The sequence below is a fragment of the Papio anubis genome, chromosome 11 (assembly GCF_008728515.1).
Source record: "Papio anubis isolate 15944 chromosome 11, Panubis1.0, whole genome shotgun sequence".
In the NCBI taxonomy this organism is placed as follows: domain Eukaryota; kingdom Metazoa; phylum Chordata; class Mammalia; order Primates; family Cercopithecidae; genus Papio; species Papio anubis.
The window spans coordinates 24,519,550-24,537,169 of record NC_044986.1 but is presented as its reverse complement, the minus strand read 5'-3'; positions in this window follow the sequence as shown (position 1 = coordinate 24,537,169).

The following is a 17,620-nucleotide window of genomic DNA, read 5'->3' as shown; positions in this document are numbered from 1 at the left end:
GAAAGTGTAACTATAAGAATGTGAGCTTCTGATCTTGTGCATAAATTTTGTTCTGTTTTTCAACTTTTCTTTTAGATTCAGGGTCCATGTTTAAGTTTGTTAACTGGGTATATTGCACGATGCTGAAGTTCAGAATACGAATCATCCTGTCACCCAGGTACTGAGCATAGTACACAAGAGTTAGTTTTTCAACCCTTACCCTCCTCCCTGTCTACCCCCTCTAGTAGTCCCCAGTGTCTACGGTTGTTATCTTTATGTCCATGAGTACCAATATTTAACTCTCATTTTTAAGTGAGAATATGTGGCATTTGTTTTTCTGTTCCTGTGTTAATTTGCTTAGGATAATGGGTATCAGGTCTATCCACGGGTAAACAACTATTTTTTTGGAAAGAGTTCTTTTATTTCTCAGCAGGAACAGAATAAAAGGCAATATATTTTTAATTAGGAAAACATGAAAACTACAATTTAGACTTCCAAAATAGGCATAATGTTATGAAATCATGAGATAAAGAAAAATATGCCGAAAAGACTCCCTTTCTTTTTTAAGTAATTATAAGATCTATAATGGAGATTGATGGTGAAATGTATCTGGAGGTTATACTTTTAAATTGCCAGATTAAAAGTGGTTATAGAATACTTTTAAAATCTAGATGTATTTGGAGCTCATTTGCCCAGCCGATTTTCATCATAATAGGATATCAAAAGTGAGTGCAGGGGAAGAAAGGGCCCATTACAGAGAGGTCACCTGATCCAGCCCTAGTGACAATACTGTGTTGTTCCCTTTAGCACTGTCTGGAGGGCTTTGTCCAATCTCATTTGAAATTCGCACACATTTCACCTTCCTCATTATTTTTAGCTTGAATACCTATTTTCTAATGGCAGTAATGAGTAGTCTCCCAACACATTCATCTTCCTCTAAAGAGTAAAATAGCAGTCTTTTAGTATGTGGGGCAAAGAGCAGAATTGGTTCACAGTTTCTAGGTGATAAATGAGCAGCTAAAGTTGTACATCTATTTTTGAGTAGAACTCAACTCTCTGAGACAAGCATTATTTTAATGCAATGAAGAAAACAAAGAGGAGATTCTGAAAGCTAGATAGCATGTTGTTTGAGCTATTTCAGATAGCACTGAGGATACCTTGGAACCACAGGCACCTGCATCTCTCCTCTGGTTTTCAAATGTGGAAAACATGGAGAAAACTACCTTTACTTGAGAGATTGCACTAATATTTGTTATGTTTCAATGTTTGAAACCATTGCTTCAAAATATGATATCAGCTAGTGCTAGGATTCACTATTATGAATTAAATCAAAAATTTCCAGCTTTCTTCATTAGTAATTATATCACAGAGATATCAAAACCTGGAAATACTGTAGAAAAATGTAAAAGTCCAACACAATGTCTCTCACTATTTCTTCATAAAGGCCAGCTATAGCTAAGGCATCTTTTGTACTTATTATTATTTTTTATCATTTGATGGTTTCTTCTGCAGCCTCCCAGCAAGAGCCTCTTGGTTCTACCAGCACCTTTTGATTTCACACTACCATTTTCTCACGACTCAAGTGAGCACTACCATCTGCCAAGGGGATGGGTCCCTGCTAACCACAGCACTGCAGTAGGCACAGGAAGAAGCGAGGTACAGAGAGGTGAGAAGAAAGTTCTGGATAAAGGCACAGATGTTGCGAGTCCTCCTTTAGGAGTATTTTAGACAACGTCTTCCACAGACAGGACTTATCTCAAATAGCTATTATAATCTGAGGATAAACAACTTGGATAAATCAAATCCTGCACGAATTAATGTTAAAGATCAAGGAGGAGAGAGATATATTAAGATATAATATTAATATATTAATATTAATAGCTTATGTGATGGACCCAATTGAATGCATCTACAAGAAAAAATAAATTTTTAAGGAAAGGAAGAGAAATTGATGTCTAGCATTAGACTAATAAGGTCTGATAGCCATTGTGAATCCAACATCAAATGTATCAAAGCATCATACTGTACCACATATATACATTTATTATGTGTTAGTGATGAATAAATTTTTGCTCCTTAGTTCAGTTAAATATGGGTTATTGTCAAACAACCAGGAAAGATTAGGCACATGGACACATTGAAAGGTAAGGAAAGCAGAAAAAAAGGAGCACTGCTAATAAGCTCCTTTGTAAAATGGCTTTACGTTTTTTCTCTTCTCCTTTAGACAGCATCTCTTATCTGGAGACTGACTGCTCTCCATGAAAAAAGGGGTACTGCTAATAGGCTCTCACCTCACAGACTGAATACCAGGCCACCACACAAGAACTGAAGAGGCCAGGCTCTTCCCCATTCTCCTAGTGTGCAGGTGAGCCCCCAGTCTGCCAGGTGGGCCCCTCGTCCATTGCAGGCATGTGCAGACAAGACCCTGGGCAGGTTCCCTCGTCTGCACAAAAGCATCTGATGTAAACACTTGTGGGGCAAGTTGGAGATTCTCTGGGGACCCTCCTTCATCTGCCTCCTGCATCTATCACTAGTGTTACCTCAAAAACAATATAAAACTTAAAAAAAGTGAAATTGTCAATTTTTTTTAACCTAAAGCTAGTGTATCTGGCAACATACAAGATACATACCTCTCATCGAAGATTAAAAGCTTTTTCTTACCAGGGATTGTATCATTCACATTTGTATCATTCAACCTCACATAGTGCTTAGCACCCAAAAAGTACACAGAAACTTAGCCAAGTGCATTATATTCTAAATATTACATAAATCCCACACATACACGTATATGTAAAGCTATCAAAGACTGTTTTCTCTCTTCGGTAAGGTTGTCATACATAACAAAATGTAGTCAAAATGTTCACTCATAACTGTCTTCATTCCCTTCTCCTTACAGTTATTTAGAAAACAATATTTGTATCCTAATGCCTATTGAACTCAAGCTAGAAAAACATTAAGAGTGAAAGACTGAAAAATGAAATTATTTCAGTCAAAGGAGAGGGGGGAAATGAGACTTTAATGAATGTAAATATGTTAGAGTTTCAGTTTGTATTCTAGAAACAAGCCAGACAGTTTTCTATTGTGCCTATATATTATATAAAGGGCTCCAAAATATGCCTAAGGTACTAAATGGTCTTTTAAAATATAACAAGAAAAAAATATTTTTTTGTGGCTGGAACAACCACTCAGGTAAATAAGATTTTATTTACCTGGAGACACACTCCAATAACAAAAGATGTTCCTTAAACTGTCTCTATGGGAATTAATTTGGAGGAGGAGGAAGAAATGAGTAGTCTTAAAAGAAGAATAGGAAGGAGACAGGATAATTGGGGGAATATAAATAGCAGGAAAAACAAAATAGGCACTTTGGAGCACTACCCTTGATAGGTATCAACTCTGACTATTTCTGTGTCACCCTACCTACCCAAGATTCAAATTCCTGGGAAAGAATCAGGAGATTTCAGATTTGGTTGGGGGATTACAGGGAGGCTCGACTGACAGTCTCACCAAGACTCAGAGAAGAAGAGAGTTGTACCTCAAAGGAAATTTTTAAAACTTGTTAGCAATAACTGGAGGAAAGGATGCTGTACAAACTCAGTTTCAGATGTTCATTACACATAGTTACAGCACGAAACTATTACTAGTGACTACTTAATAATAACCACATGTATAATGCCCTTTGTGGCAGGTTCTGTCTTAAGACTTACTGATATTAACTCATTTAACCCTCACAAAAACTTTCTTTATTCCTCTTTTGCAGATAAAGACACACATATTTAGAGAGGAAGAGTTGATTCTAAGTTACACAGCTATGTAGTGGCAGAAACAAAATTTGAGTCCAGGATACCTGGCCCCAGAATCTACAAGCTAACCCCCTGCTTCACATGGCTTCTCAAATACATGCTGCCTGAAAATAGAGCAGCCAGTCTCCAGCTAAGAAATGCCATGTAAAGGAGAAGAGAAAAAATGTAAAGCCATTAAACTATTTCATTATACGACTTTATTGCATTTATTGAAAGAGTGTTTGAACTTTCATTTCATGAATCAGAACCCAGTTCTTGGCCTCAATTTCATGAAAGCTTGGAAGATTAAAAATCTCACTTTTATACATGAAAGTTAAGTTCTTAACGATTCAGGGCATATAATTGAGGTTTGGAGTTTTTCAAAAGTCCACTATCTTCTCCTTCAAAAATCAGAGACTTCAGTGCCTAAATGTTATCAAAAGATTCCTTTTGTTATTTATTCAAAGATTAGAATTTCTTGAAGTAGGTGAGATCACTAACACCATGTCATTTCAGGTCCCTCATCACAATATTGAATCGAATCATATAATTGGAAGCTTAGCCAAGCATAACAGGCATTAACAGGTGATGGTACAATCGGATACCACTCTTATCTTCTTGCTTGCAAACCCAGGCCATTTCACACTGGAAAGGATTTATAGTCTCAGAAGGCACAAATAAAAAGCAGCCTGTGAAAAGAGAGTCTTCACAAAAGCAGGGATATCAATACTCTCTAGCAACTGCAGTGATAAGCAGACTTCAATTTACCCAGGGCCTATGCTGGGCGAAAAAGCAGATGATGTCAAATAATAGCTTTTCATTGGACTGGCCTCTAGAACAGGCAAATAGCAAAGCTTATGAAAAAAAAAATAATTTGTGACTAACCATTAAACATTACCTACATCAATTATCCATTAACGCTCATTTGCTAGCAATGAAATTTTGTTATAAAATGGGACCTGTATTTTGAAGACTCCACTCCCAAATCTGTGGCTTTAAATGAAATAAATCACTGATACACTGATGCAGAAGCTTAATATTAACTAAAAATAACTTCATTATTTTCTCAAAAACTATTCATCATCAACTTTTATGATCATATTATTTTTCTATTACATATCCTATTAGTAGTAGAAAGTGTAGTAGAGTCTTAGAAAATCCATACTTAGATAAGTATTAGAAAGCCATTTGTGGCAAGATACCTCATCAAAGTTACTGCCATGTAAAGGACCACTAATCAACATCCATTTGCAGATTCAGCAAATGTCAATGCAGAGAAAAGTCTAAGAGAGTCACTATGGGGAAGAGACAATTGACTGAATTGTAGTCCAATTTTAGGGTAAAGTTGTCTGATCTGATTAAACAGAGAGAGATGCCAAGGTATTATGGTTTATTTCTATATTATTTACCTTATATGACAAAATTCTTTGAGATGAAGATTAAGAACACTCCTTGTTTATAAAGGAGAGAAAAGATTGTTTGCAGGGAAACTACCGATTTGACAAATGCAGGGACACTACCCAACTGCACGCATTTTCAATCTCTTGTTCAGAGATTGAACAAGAGTATTTGAATCTCCCTAACAAATTTATTGATTTCATGGTGCTTCCTGCCATGCTCCCAAGGAGAAAAGTAACCCTTCTCTCTCCAGAAAGGGTTCACCTTGTTTTAGAATTTATTTCATGTAGTTTTATCTGCATCCTGGTCCGACAGTTTTTTGAATTTTTTGTTTTTGGAGTTTATCTAATATGTTTTCATTGTTAAGTCTCTTGTGACTTTTTACCTCTTAAAGGGACCAGAAACAACAATTATAATTCTAAGTGATTTTTTTGTTGTTACACAAGTTCACATATATAGAAAATCAACTTTTTACAGTGTCTTAGACGGGTATCTGTCTAAATGCAAAGCTGAAATAGATCACCTCCTTAGATCTTTTTTTATTTCTTCTTGTATTCAGGGTAATGACAATTTAATAAGAACTGAATGTCAAAAGCTTCACCAAGAAAAGGTTTGTAGGGCTTTATCTTGTAGTCAGTTTGGTATTTTATAACACATGGACACTGTCCTATTAAAATAGGTAGGTAAGTAGGTAGGTAGGTAGGTAGGACGATCAATCAATCAATCTAACCCTCATAGCATCCTTCTGCATCGCTCTTTATCTTAATATTTCTCACCTAAATTGATGAGATGATGTTATCCATAAAATAAACAGAACTATAGTTTTAAAAGTTATATCAGGGACTTGGTTTATATTTGATACCACGTGGATATGGTGAGAAAACATACACACCAGACTTTACAGTTAGACCAACTGCTTAATTTCTCTAAACCTTCAGTTTCTTCATCTGAAAACTGAGAGTACTTTTTAAATTTAATTCTCAAAACTGGATAATAGGAGTTACTACTACTGCTAGAATTGTGGGTAAGCTAGATCCTCAAACATATTAATTACAGTGCTTAATACATGTCACACAATTACTAAATTCCAATCCACATGCTGAGTGATTTACATGCATTTTGTCCTCTTTCAGCATAATAACCCTGTGGGATATAAACTATTACTATTCTCAATATTCAGTGAGGAAACCTCTCAGAAGTAACTTGCTTAAGGTCACATAGCAAGAAAATAGCAGCACTAGTGACTCTAGGGATAGATTTATAACTACAATTCTATACTGTGCTCCATATACTCTTATCATTGTCTCCCTCTCCATTCCATTTTGATGCATGATGAACTTGCATTGGCCTGAATTCTGCTCCAAACAGTACTGTATCATTACAAGAAGATTCCAAGATAACACTACAAAGTTTTCAATTCCCTTCTGCATATTCTCACTAAATAATCATTCTCTGCCATTTTGGTTGCATCCCCTTCAGATGATCAGGAAGCTCTTTCACTTCTATTCTCTCATTCTTCCTTTGTCATCCTTCCCAGGCTGTCAATACTTGGTCTCTTTAGGCAGATGTCAACCATTTGGCTTTATCATTTTGCCTCTTCTTTCTCCTAACCATTTTCTATCTCATCAGCTGACAAGTTTTGGCTATAGCAATGCTTGGAGAGAAAGCCTACTTCTAATGAAAGATTCACAGACATCTTCATTTCCATTTAAGGAGAGAGATACTGATTTCTGAATTCATAATAGACAATGTCCCCAAATCTGGGGAAAAAAGTTTCAAAAAACTATAGTGTCACTGTGCTTAAAGCAGTGATCACAGATACACGGTTGCATGAACTATAAGCGTAGTGGAAGATGGAGCCTAAATCTGATTTCTGGATGCAGAATCACAGAATAGATGACTAGAGTGCATTGAACCACAGGAGGCATTGTGCTACTCATCTCCAGAAATGTTTTAATAAAACTTTCTTGCTGAAGAAAAAAAAAACTTCATAAAAAGTTGAGAATGCTGCCAAAGTTAGCTGTCTCAACTCTCCCAAGTTTTAAAAAGTAAATATCAAATGAATTAGTTCCCATTTGTCAATTTTTGTTCTTGTTGCAATTGTTTTTGAGGACTTGGTCACAAACTCTTTCCCAAGGCCAATGTCAAGAATGGTATTGTCTGGGTTTTCACTGAAGATTCTCATAGTTCGAGGTATTACATTTAAATATTTAATCCACACTGAGTTAATTTTTGTATATGGTGAAATGTAGGAGTCCAGTTTTATTCTTATCCATATGGCTAGCCAACTATCCCAGCACCATTTATTGAATAGGGAGTGCTTTCCCCATTGCTTATTTTTATCAACTTTGTTGAAGGTTAGATGGCTATAGGTATGCAGCTTTTATTTCTGGGTTCTCTAATCTGTTCCATTTATCTGTGTATTTGTTTTAGTACTAGCACCACACTGTTTTGGTTACTATAGCCTTATTGTATAGTTTGAAGCCAGGTAATGTAACGACTCTGAATTTGTTCTTTTTGCTTAGGATTGCTTTGGCTATTTGGGATCTTTCTGTTGTGTATAATTGTTTTTTCTAATTCTGGGAAAAATGACATTAGTAATCTGATAGGACTAGTGTTGAACCTGTAGTTTGCTTTGAGCAGTATGGCCACTTTAACAATATTAATTCTTCCAATCCATAAACATGTATTGTGTTCTCGTTTGTTGGTGTTTCATGACACAAAACACTTCTTTCAGCAGTGTTCTGTAGTTCTCCTTGTAGACATCTTTCATCTCCTTGGTTAGATATATTCCTAGGCATGTTATCTTTTTGTGGCTATTGTAAGTAGAATTGCATTTTTTTGGTTCTCAGCTTGAATGTTATTGAGGTATAGAAATGCCACTAATTTTTATGTTACTTTGATATCCTGGAACATTACTGAAATAATTTATCAGCTCTAGGAGCCTTTTGATGGAGTCTTTAGGGCTTTTTAGGTATAGAATTACATCATCAGGAAAGAGAGATAATAGACTTATTTTTCTTTCCTATTTGGGTTTCTTTTATTTCTTTATCTTGCTTGATTGCTCTGGCTAGGACGTCCAGTATTATGTTGAATAGGAGTGGTAAGAGTGGACACACTCATCCCTGTTCTTAAGGGGAATATTTTCATGTTTGCCCATTCAGTATGATGTTAGTTGTAGGTTTGTCATAGGTGGCTCCTATTATCTTGAGGTATGTTCCACTTATGCCTCATTTGTTGAGGGTTTTTAATCATGAAGGGATTTTGGATTTTCCTAAAAGCTTTTTACCACATCTATTCAGATTAGCTGAAGGAACTACAGAAAGACAACTTGCTGAATGAGAGAAAATATTTACAAATCATACATCTGACAAAAGTCTCATATACAGAATCTATAAGGAATTTAAACCAATTTACATCAAAAGCAAATAACCTCATTAAAAATGGACACTTCTCTAAAGAAGACATACAAATGACCAAACAAACATATGAAGAATTACTCAACATCACTAGTCATCAGAGAAATGCAAATCAAGACCATAATGTGATAGCATATTACACAAGTCAGAATGGATATTACTAATACGTCAAAAATTAACAGTTGCTGGTGAGGTTGCAGAGAAAAGGGAATACTTATACACTGTTGGTGGCAATGCAGATTAGTTCAACCACTTTGAAAAGCAGTTTGGCAATTTCTCAAAGAACTTATACAGAACTAACATTCAACCCAGCAATCCCATTACTGGGTATATATTCAAAGGAAAAGATATAATTCTACTAAAAGACACATGCACTCATATTCACTGCAATACTATCCACAATAGCAAAGATATGGAATCAATCTAGGTGACCATCAATGGTAGATTAGATAAGGAAAATATGGTACACATACACTATGGAATACTACACAGCTATAAAGAAGAATGAAATTATGTTTTTGTTTTGTTGTTGTTGTTGTTGTTTGTGGCAATAAGAATGCAGCTGTAGGCCATTATCCTAAGTGAATTAACACAAGAACAGAAAACCAAGTACTGCATGCTCTCACTTACAGATGGGAGCTAGACATTAGGTTCACATGGACATAAAGTTGGCAACAGTGGTCACTGAGGAGTACTAGTGGGGAGATAGGGAGGGAGTAAATGCTGAAAAAGTAACTACTGGGTACTGTGCTCCAAATCTGGGTGTTAGGATCATTCATACTCTAAACTTTAGCATCACACAATATATTTATGTAACAAACAGGCACATGTACCCTCTGAATTTAAAATAAAAGTTGAAATTATTTTAAAAAATAAAATGAACAAGAAAGCAGAGAGGCATCCCTGGCACAGTGTGAACCCATGCTTATCTCAAAAGGCATTATATATGATTTGAAGCTACAAATGGCACATAAATAACCAACTCCTTTCTGGAAAGGCTGAGCCTGGAAGATAAACATAAACACAAGAGAAAAGAAGACAAGGAAAAGTGACAGAGTGGCAGCCAAGGCTGAAAAGATAGTCTTTAATCAATAATTTAGTAAGCCCTTGCTACGTATCAGGCACTCTGTGTGTGTGTGTGTGTGTGTGTGTATGTGTGTGTATATATATATGTGTGTGTGTGTATAATCTTAATTTCACAACGTTGTGAGATATGACATATCAAATTAATCATACAGGTGAAGGAAATCAGGTTCAGACTACTAAATAGCAGGCCCAAGATCATTATTTATTAGGAAAATGCTGATCACAATGAGATAAAATCTTATACCCACGAGCATAGCTAAAATTGAAAAGAAAGACAATAAGACAATACCAAATACTGTTGAGGATATGGAACAACTATGTTTTTAAAGTAAGGCAGTATTTATAAGGTAAATATAAATACATTTGCCCTAAGACCTTTCATTTGCACTCTTAAACATTTACCTAAAAGAAGTAAACAGTATTTTCCCAAAAAAAAAATTGTAAAGTAATACTTATGGAAGCTTTATTTATGGTATCCAAAACTTGTAAAAAATGTAAATCAAGAAAATTGTTAAATATATTGTAGTATATTTATGAAATGTTATGCAGCAGTTAAAAAACAATCAAACAAGTGACCAATCTACAACAAAGGTGAACTCAAAAAAACATTATTTTGAAAAAAAAAGGTGTACACTATGTAACTGCATTTACATTAATTAGAAAGAACTAATATACAGTGATTGGAAATCAGAACAGTGGTTTTCTATGGCACGGATTACCCTTGGCGTGGTAGCTAGACAGGGATTTAAGGGAACTTTCTAGGGTGATGCAAATATTCTATGTCTTGACTGAGTAGAGATTACATGTACATATATTTGTCAAAACTCATTGAACTGTACAATTCCTTTCTGTACAGTTCACTGCTTATATATTTTTCCCCATTAAAAATGCTAATTTATTTGAATCAATTAGCATACCACCTGGTGCAATATGCTCAATAATGATCAGTTATTGTTATTCTCATCTAAATCTTGGTATGGGATGGGGAGAGAAGATATGTTAAAGATGTGTAAGTAATTCCTCAAGTAGGCCAAGAATATAACCAGAAAAGCAAACCAAATCTTTAGTATTCATTAAGAGTTGGATCATCCCCATACACAGTAATTCTTATACATCTATTAAAATAAAGATGTTATTATCCTTTTCATTGGAAAATAAAATATTTCTCTCAATTTGACACTTTTATTTTAAAATACACAAAAATTATTTTCAAAATTAATACAAATTGTTACTCCTCATTTCACTTGTTAGGCAATTCTTGTTTCCTGAAAAGCATGATTACTCTCCTGCCATTTCTATGTTAAAAATATGATGAATTCCATTAAATCAGAAAACATTATCTGTCAAGGACATTAATATAACATTTAAGAAGTGGTTTTTGAGCTCTTTTTTTTTTTTTTTTTTTTGAGGTGGAGTCTTGCTCTTTCACCCAGGCTGGAGTGCAGTGGCGTGATCTCAGCTCACTGTAAGCTCCGCTTTGCGGGTTCACACCATTCTCCTGCCTCAGCCTCCCAAGTAGCTGGGACTACAGGCGCCTGCCACCGCGCCCGGCTAATTTTTTGTATTTTTAGTAGAGACGGGGTTTCACCGTGTTAGCCAGGATGGTCTCGATTTGCTGACCTCGTGACCCACCTGCCTCGGCCTCCCAAAGTGCTGGGATTACAGGCGTGAGCCACCGCGCCCGGCCCATACTCTTAATTTTACAAGCATGCTACAAATTTAGAAAATGTCCTATAAGCCCTATGCTTATAAATGCAAGAAATAAAGAAAGAGCGGGGGCAGGGGGAGAGGGAAGGAAGGAGAGAGGGAAAGGAGAGAAAGTGAAAAGACAGAGGGAGGAATGAAGGGAGAAAGAAAGGAAGGAAATAAAATGGAAACAGTATCACTTACCTATGCAAAATTACAAATTACAGAACTAATAAATGAAATAAAAGATGTCCCAGCCAGAAAAAAATGCCAGATGGAATTTATTATAAATAATTCAAACAATATAAAAAGTATTAAAGATAAATGCAATGAAAAAATCTCTATCTCCAAGGGTGGGGTCCTCATGGAGCATGTCAAAAGAGCATGATGTCATCGAGGAAACATTCATTTCAAGAAATACAGTATTTCCTGGACTCAAGCTAAGACCTGGGATTAGTAATCCAGTTTGAGTCAGGATTATGAGGAAAAAAGCTGGCTGAGAATTTGTGTAGAAAAAATCTGGCTGAGAATTTTTGTACACTGAAAATTTCTTTTAATCACCTCAAAGCTAGAAATGTGTGTAAACACAGTGTGTGCTATGTGCCCCAATATAGTTCATATTATTAAAGTGTTAGCTAACTGTGTAGCTTCCTCATGAGTCCAGACCCAGGGTCTGACTCAATGGTAACAGAAATGATGGAAGGGAGATAGCTCTTTCACAGCATGGCCCAGCACCAGCATTTAACGGAGAAGCAAGCCAGCCAAGTATCAAAGCAGACAGCTCTGACTCTACAGCACGTCATATTTTAGAGATCACACATAGGGAGCTTATGCCTGACAATCTGCCCTTGCAGGATAACCTTATGAATGCCCCAGTGGCATTTATAACTGAATTCGCCAAAACTGATCAAAGCAACATGACCAAAACGCCAGTTCGTCCTTTGTTAGGCAGCACCTCAGGAGATGCGAGAATTCCTCAAAAGAGTTTGTCATCATATCTACCTTGCTAACACGATACACTTACAACCAGGGCTGTGGTAGGTGGACTGTCAGGGTAATTACGTACATGATGCTATGTGGAGTCTCTCCTTTTTATTCCAAATGCAATAGCAAGACAATCCCAAAATACATGTGGAGAAAGATCCTGAAAGAGAAGCAGTTACAAGTTTCAAACACAGGCATGAAGCCAGACCTCAGAGGTGAGCAAGATGTGAGAAAACTCCATGAGGTCAACCTAGAGGAGAAGTTTACCATCAAGGGAGTGGGGAGCAGATGAAGCGCAATTTGACTGAAGCTCTGTGCAATGGGCTGCTCTGTGCTCAACTGATGGTGGAGAAGACAGAGGCTGCAGGAATCTAGCAGGCTCATGTACTATAGTCAGACTTAACCCCCTGCGCTCTGTGAATAACCCCATTCTAAGAGAGAGAGTGCTACTTTCATCAAGCCAAAGGACAGTGTTTATGGTTGTGATAATGGAGTGAAGGATTCGAATGCTGACATGGGGAAACTCTGAGATATGATGCTCTGTGTATTCTCTCACAGGCTGGAAAAAAATAAAGATAAGAAGCTTAATGAAGCCACACATAAGTTTTGGAATATAGCAGGGGTGGAAATTCCACAATGATATTCTGCAGCGCTTCAGCTGGAATGTTGTGAATTCAAACATAAAATAGATGGACTAAGACTGGCAGAAATTGTGTACAAAAGCAAACCACATCTCATGAATCCAATTAATGACAATTTGAAAAAAATGTTTCTAAAATATTTGAAAAATTATTCCCTAAATGAATTTATATATTATAATATATATTTTCATTACATTTTGATACAGTTTAATAATACTATATAGATGTAAATACAGAAATCAGTGGTAGTAAAGTATTAAGAAAAACTGAGTTCCTAGAGATATTCTATTATTTTAGAACTGTTTATTCTTATATTCATAAGGCAGCCCATGGTATCACCCAAGAAAGTTCTTTTACCAGTAATAAAGTAAATAAACCAACTATGAACAGTAAGCAGGTACCCAAGTATAGTGACATTTCTGCTTAATATGCACTTAAATTTTTAAAAAGTCACCCTGAATCTTGACCATAACCACAGTGAACCTGAAACCTGACCATAACCACTGTGAACATTTTGAACATTCTTTCAGACATTATTCTGAATCTGTACTTATCTATAAAATCTACATCTGTGATCTTATACACAGAATACTGCAACTGTACCAGCTGTTTGGTGGTCTGGTCTTTTTCAATTAATAATATATTATGGACCTATTTTGAAGTTATTATATGAACTTATATGTCTTTAGTTTTAATGGCTGTATAATCTTGCATTGATTTTCTTAACTCAACTTTCCATTACAAAGCTCCTACTCAGGAAATTTTAGGTTCTTCTCAGTTTTCTGGTATTGTGAAGTATAATAAGTGGAATATCCTTTTATATATGCCATCATACATTTAGTTATTCCCCTGGAACAGAGATTAATCAGCTTTTGCACGAAGTGCAAAATCTGTTGCTTGAGAAGTACTGGACTGTGAATAAAGAAACCTAAAGCCTAGAGCTAGTTTTCATTTCTTTCACTTCTTTTCTGTCTCAGTATGTACAAAGGAAAATAAGAGAATAAGAAAGATGTCTAAGACTCTTCTAAGCTTTAAACTTCAACTCAACAAGTGAAAATATTCTTTTTTTTTTTTTGAGACGGAGTCTGGCTCTGTCACCCAGGCTGGAGTGCAGTGGCCGGATCTCAGCTCACTGCAAGCTCCACCTCCCGGGTTTACGCCATTCTCCTGCCTCAGCCTCCCGAGTAGCTGGGACTATGGGCGCCCGCCACGTCGCCCGGCTAGTTTTTTGCATTTTTTTTTTTTTTAGTAGAGATGGGGTTTCACTGTGTTAGCCAGGATGGTCTCAAACTCCTGACCTTGTGATCCGCCCATCTCGGCCTCCCAAAGTGCTGGGATTACAGGCTTGAGCCACGGCGCCCGGCCTATGAAAATATTCTTAAAAGTGACACATTAAAAACTGTATTTGATTTTATTATTTGTATGAAATTATAAATTTTAATCTATTGATTTAATCAAATGCTTATATTTTGTTTATTCTCTCATAGCCTCAGTATGTTTGTCTAAATGATGGGTGAAAGTCAGAATATATATTTTGTAGTTATTTGCATGTGAAAACCTTAGCACAGGATGTGGCATGTAAACCGCAAACCACTTCCAGTCTTAGATTTTGTCAGGATTTTAGTAACATGATAGATTTTTTAAATACATAAACATAAAGATTTCCTATTTTTGTCATAAACAACACTACAAGGGTATTAAACCATATATAGACCTTTTGCAGGTAGTTCAAGTATGAAAAGGGTTTGAATGGTGATCTCAATTATTTTCATAGCATCTTGATGATGAGGTACAAATGGTTGGGATTATTCTTACCTCCATTTTACAGATGAGAAAACTAAGGAACAGGAATAAAGAAACTTGTCCAAGATTGTGCAGCAAGCCAATGTCAGAGACACTTGGTTGAACTCAACGTTCAACTTCCTGATCCAGGACATTAGCTGCCAGCATCAAACATCAGAGAAATCTTAATATCAGTGATATCTACTTGCTGTAGTAGAGGCACAGGTTATTATAGCATCAAATGACATACTATCTTATAAAATTTCCAAACTTTATTTTTTAATGTTAATACGTATTATTGGTTATGGAGCATAGAAATAGACCGTTTATAATATATTGAAAGCCTAAAAAAACTCATACCATTTATTATGATAAATGTATTTGTATAAATCAGAATTTATGTTGTATAAATATTACAAATACAATAAATATCTATGAACATAGAATGCTTAGAAGAGCAAAAACCCCCAAGACCCACATTGCATTGTGGGTTACAATATTTTTAAATGGAGATATGATACACAATCCTTAAAAATCAAGATCTAGGCTGGGCGTGGAGGCTCAAGTCTGTAATCCCAGCACTTTGGGAGGCCAAGGTGGGTGAATCACCCGAGGTCAGGAGTTCAAGACCAACCTGGCCAACATGGTGAAACCATATCTCTACTAAAAATACAAAAATTAGATGGGCATGATGGCACACACCTGTAATCCCAGCTACTTGGGAGGCTGAGGCAGGAGAATCACTTGAACCCAGGAGGCGGAGGTTGCAGTGACCGCTGATATTGCCACTTCACTTCAGCCTGGGTGACAAAGTGAGGCTCCGTCTCAAAAAATAAAAATAAATAAAAATAAAGATTTAGATTAATATTTAATAACATAAAAATAATTGTGCAATATTAAGTGAGAAAACAACTTACAGAAGAGTGGACATTGTATAATACCAATTTCATAAAATATAGCTCTAGATAAAGCACCCAGGGATATTCCTAGAACAAGTATGAAGTCTACAGAGAAAAAATGATTACTGAAGATTTCCTTCATATATGTGTGTGTGTGTGTATATATATATATGATATACATATCAAATGTTTATGATCCATTTTTTCTTTTCTGTATTTTCCATATTTTTACTTTAAATCATTGATTCGATTATAGTCAGTAAAAATGATAAGAACATATTCCAAATTCTATTTTCCTGAATGTGGATAATTATTGGTATCTTAAATCCATTTTGAAATTAATTACCTCTTAGCTAATTGCTTCGTATCAGTATCCAAATTCAAGACATATTTTTCTAAAACAGAATCACACTAAAATAAATTGCTTATCTTGGCAATTCTAGTCACAGATACTAAGATAAAAATGGCTGCTCCCTCACAGATCTCCTTCCATGCGGCAATGGCATCAGGTTGAAATATTGAACAAGAGCAATTCCTGAAGCATAATTTATGTGCCACTGTCAGTGGGGATTTCCATAGGTCTTCAATACCCCAAAAGATCTGTAGCCTTTGTGCTAGTACAACCCAAAAATTTCCCTTTGTGATTTCATCTTTATCTACTGCATTAAACATGCCCACTCTCTACCCCAGACTTAAACTGAACGTGAAGCTAACTGAATTTCAGGTCATAGCACTTCTAACTATAGTTTGTGGCAATTTTTTTTTTTTTTTTTTTTGGTCATTATAATATCATCATCAGGAACAAGAGGTCCCTTAGAGAAGAGTGGTGGTACTTACAGTTCAGTATCAGTTTGTTCCTCAAATATACATGGTTGGACTTCCACTGGGTTTTGAGGCCCTAAGAATGCAATTATTCTCCAGTATTATTTTGTCTTGTTTCTAGACAAGTGTTTAATGAGCTATATAATTGTTCTTAAATACAATACCTCAATTTATTTAATTAATTAACCAGAGGATTTGTCCCTCCTCAGTATGAATTCTCTTACTGACCAAAATCTTCCATTTAATAATTTTCTTTAAGGAAGAGCAGAGTTCTCAGTCTCTCTACATTCATTCCACATCTCTGTACTGATTTTACCTTCTCTTTCTGATGTATAAAACAGCAGAGCAATTAAGAACTTGCTGAAATATGACTCTCTTGGCAGCCATCTTTTCATTATTACCCCAAATAAGTTCCATCCCTTCTCATCATAAGTATCACAACTACTTCAACTATTCAGCAATTAGCGGAACTTTTGGGTGGTGTTATGGCTTGACAGATCTTGAAGAATTTTAAGTTTAGTGAAAACTGAAAATGACCAACTGGATGAGAAACTTGGAAACTTTTGATATGGTATTTCACTAGAGAGTTGAGGTATTTTTAGAAAAAAGATCTGGCAAAGACAAAGCAATAGTATCAATAGCTGAAGATTTATAGGAGGATCGTTTGAGTCAAAATGAAATATTAAATCAATTAATTCAACCATTCTGCCACACAGCAAATAGATCTGCTCCATGCACTTGGCAAGCCTGAGACCATAATCAGAGTAAAATAAATATTGACTTCCTCTAAGAAGAAATTATTTCAAATCCAGAAATTCAAAAAAAAAGTAGATATATATCAACCCCATCTTGAAAACTTTCCATCAAAGGCAGGAAATATATGTCAGCAAGGGTATAGTAGAGCTTTTTAGCTGGGATGTGTTGTTGCATTTCATGACCTCTATGGCCCATCTAAAATTCTAAAATTAAGAACTTTTCAGTGAAAAGCTTCTCGTACCTCCTTTTATAAAACCAAAGTATTTGAGAGATAAATAGAAGATAATCCATGAAAGACCAATCTTTTGTATTTCTGTAGATGTGAGTGGCCCTCAGAGAGTGTAGGACATATTTAACTTGCATCTACATTAGAAATCCTATATCCA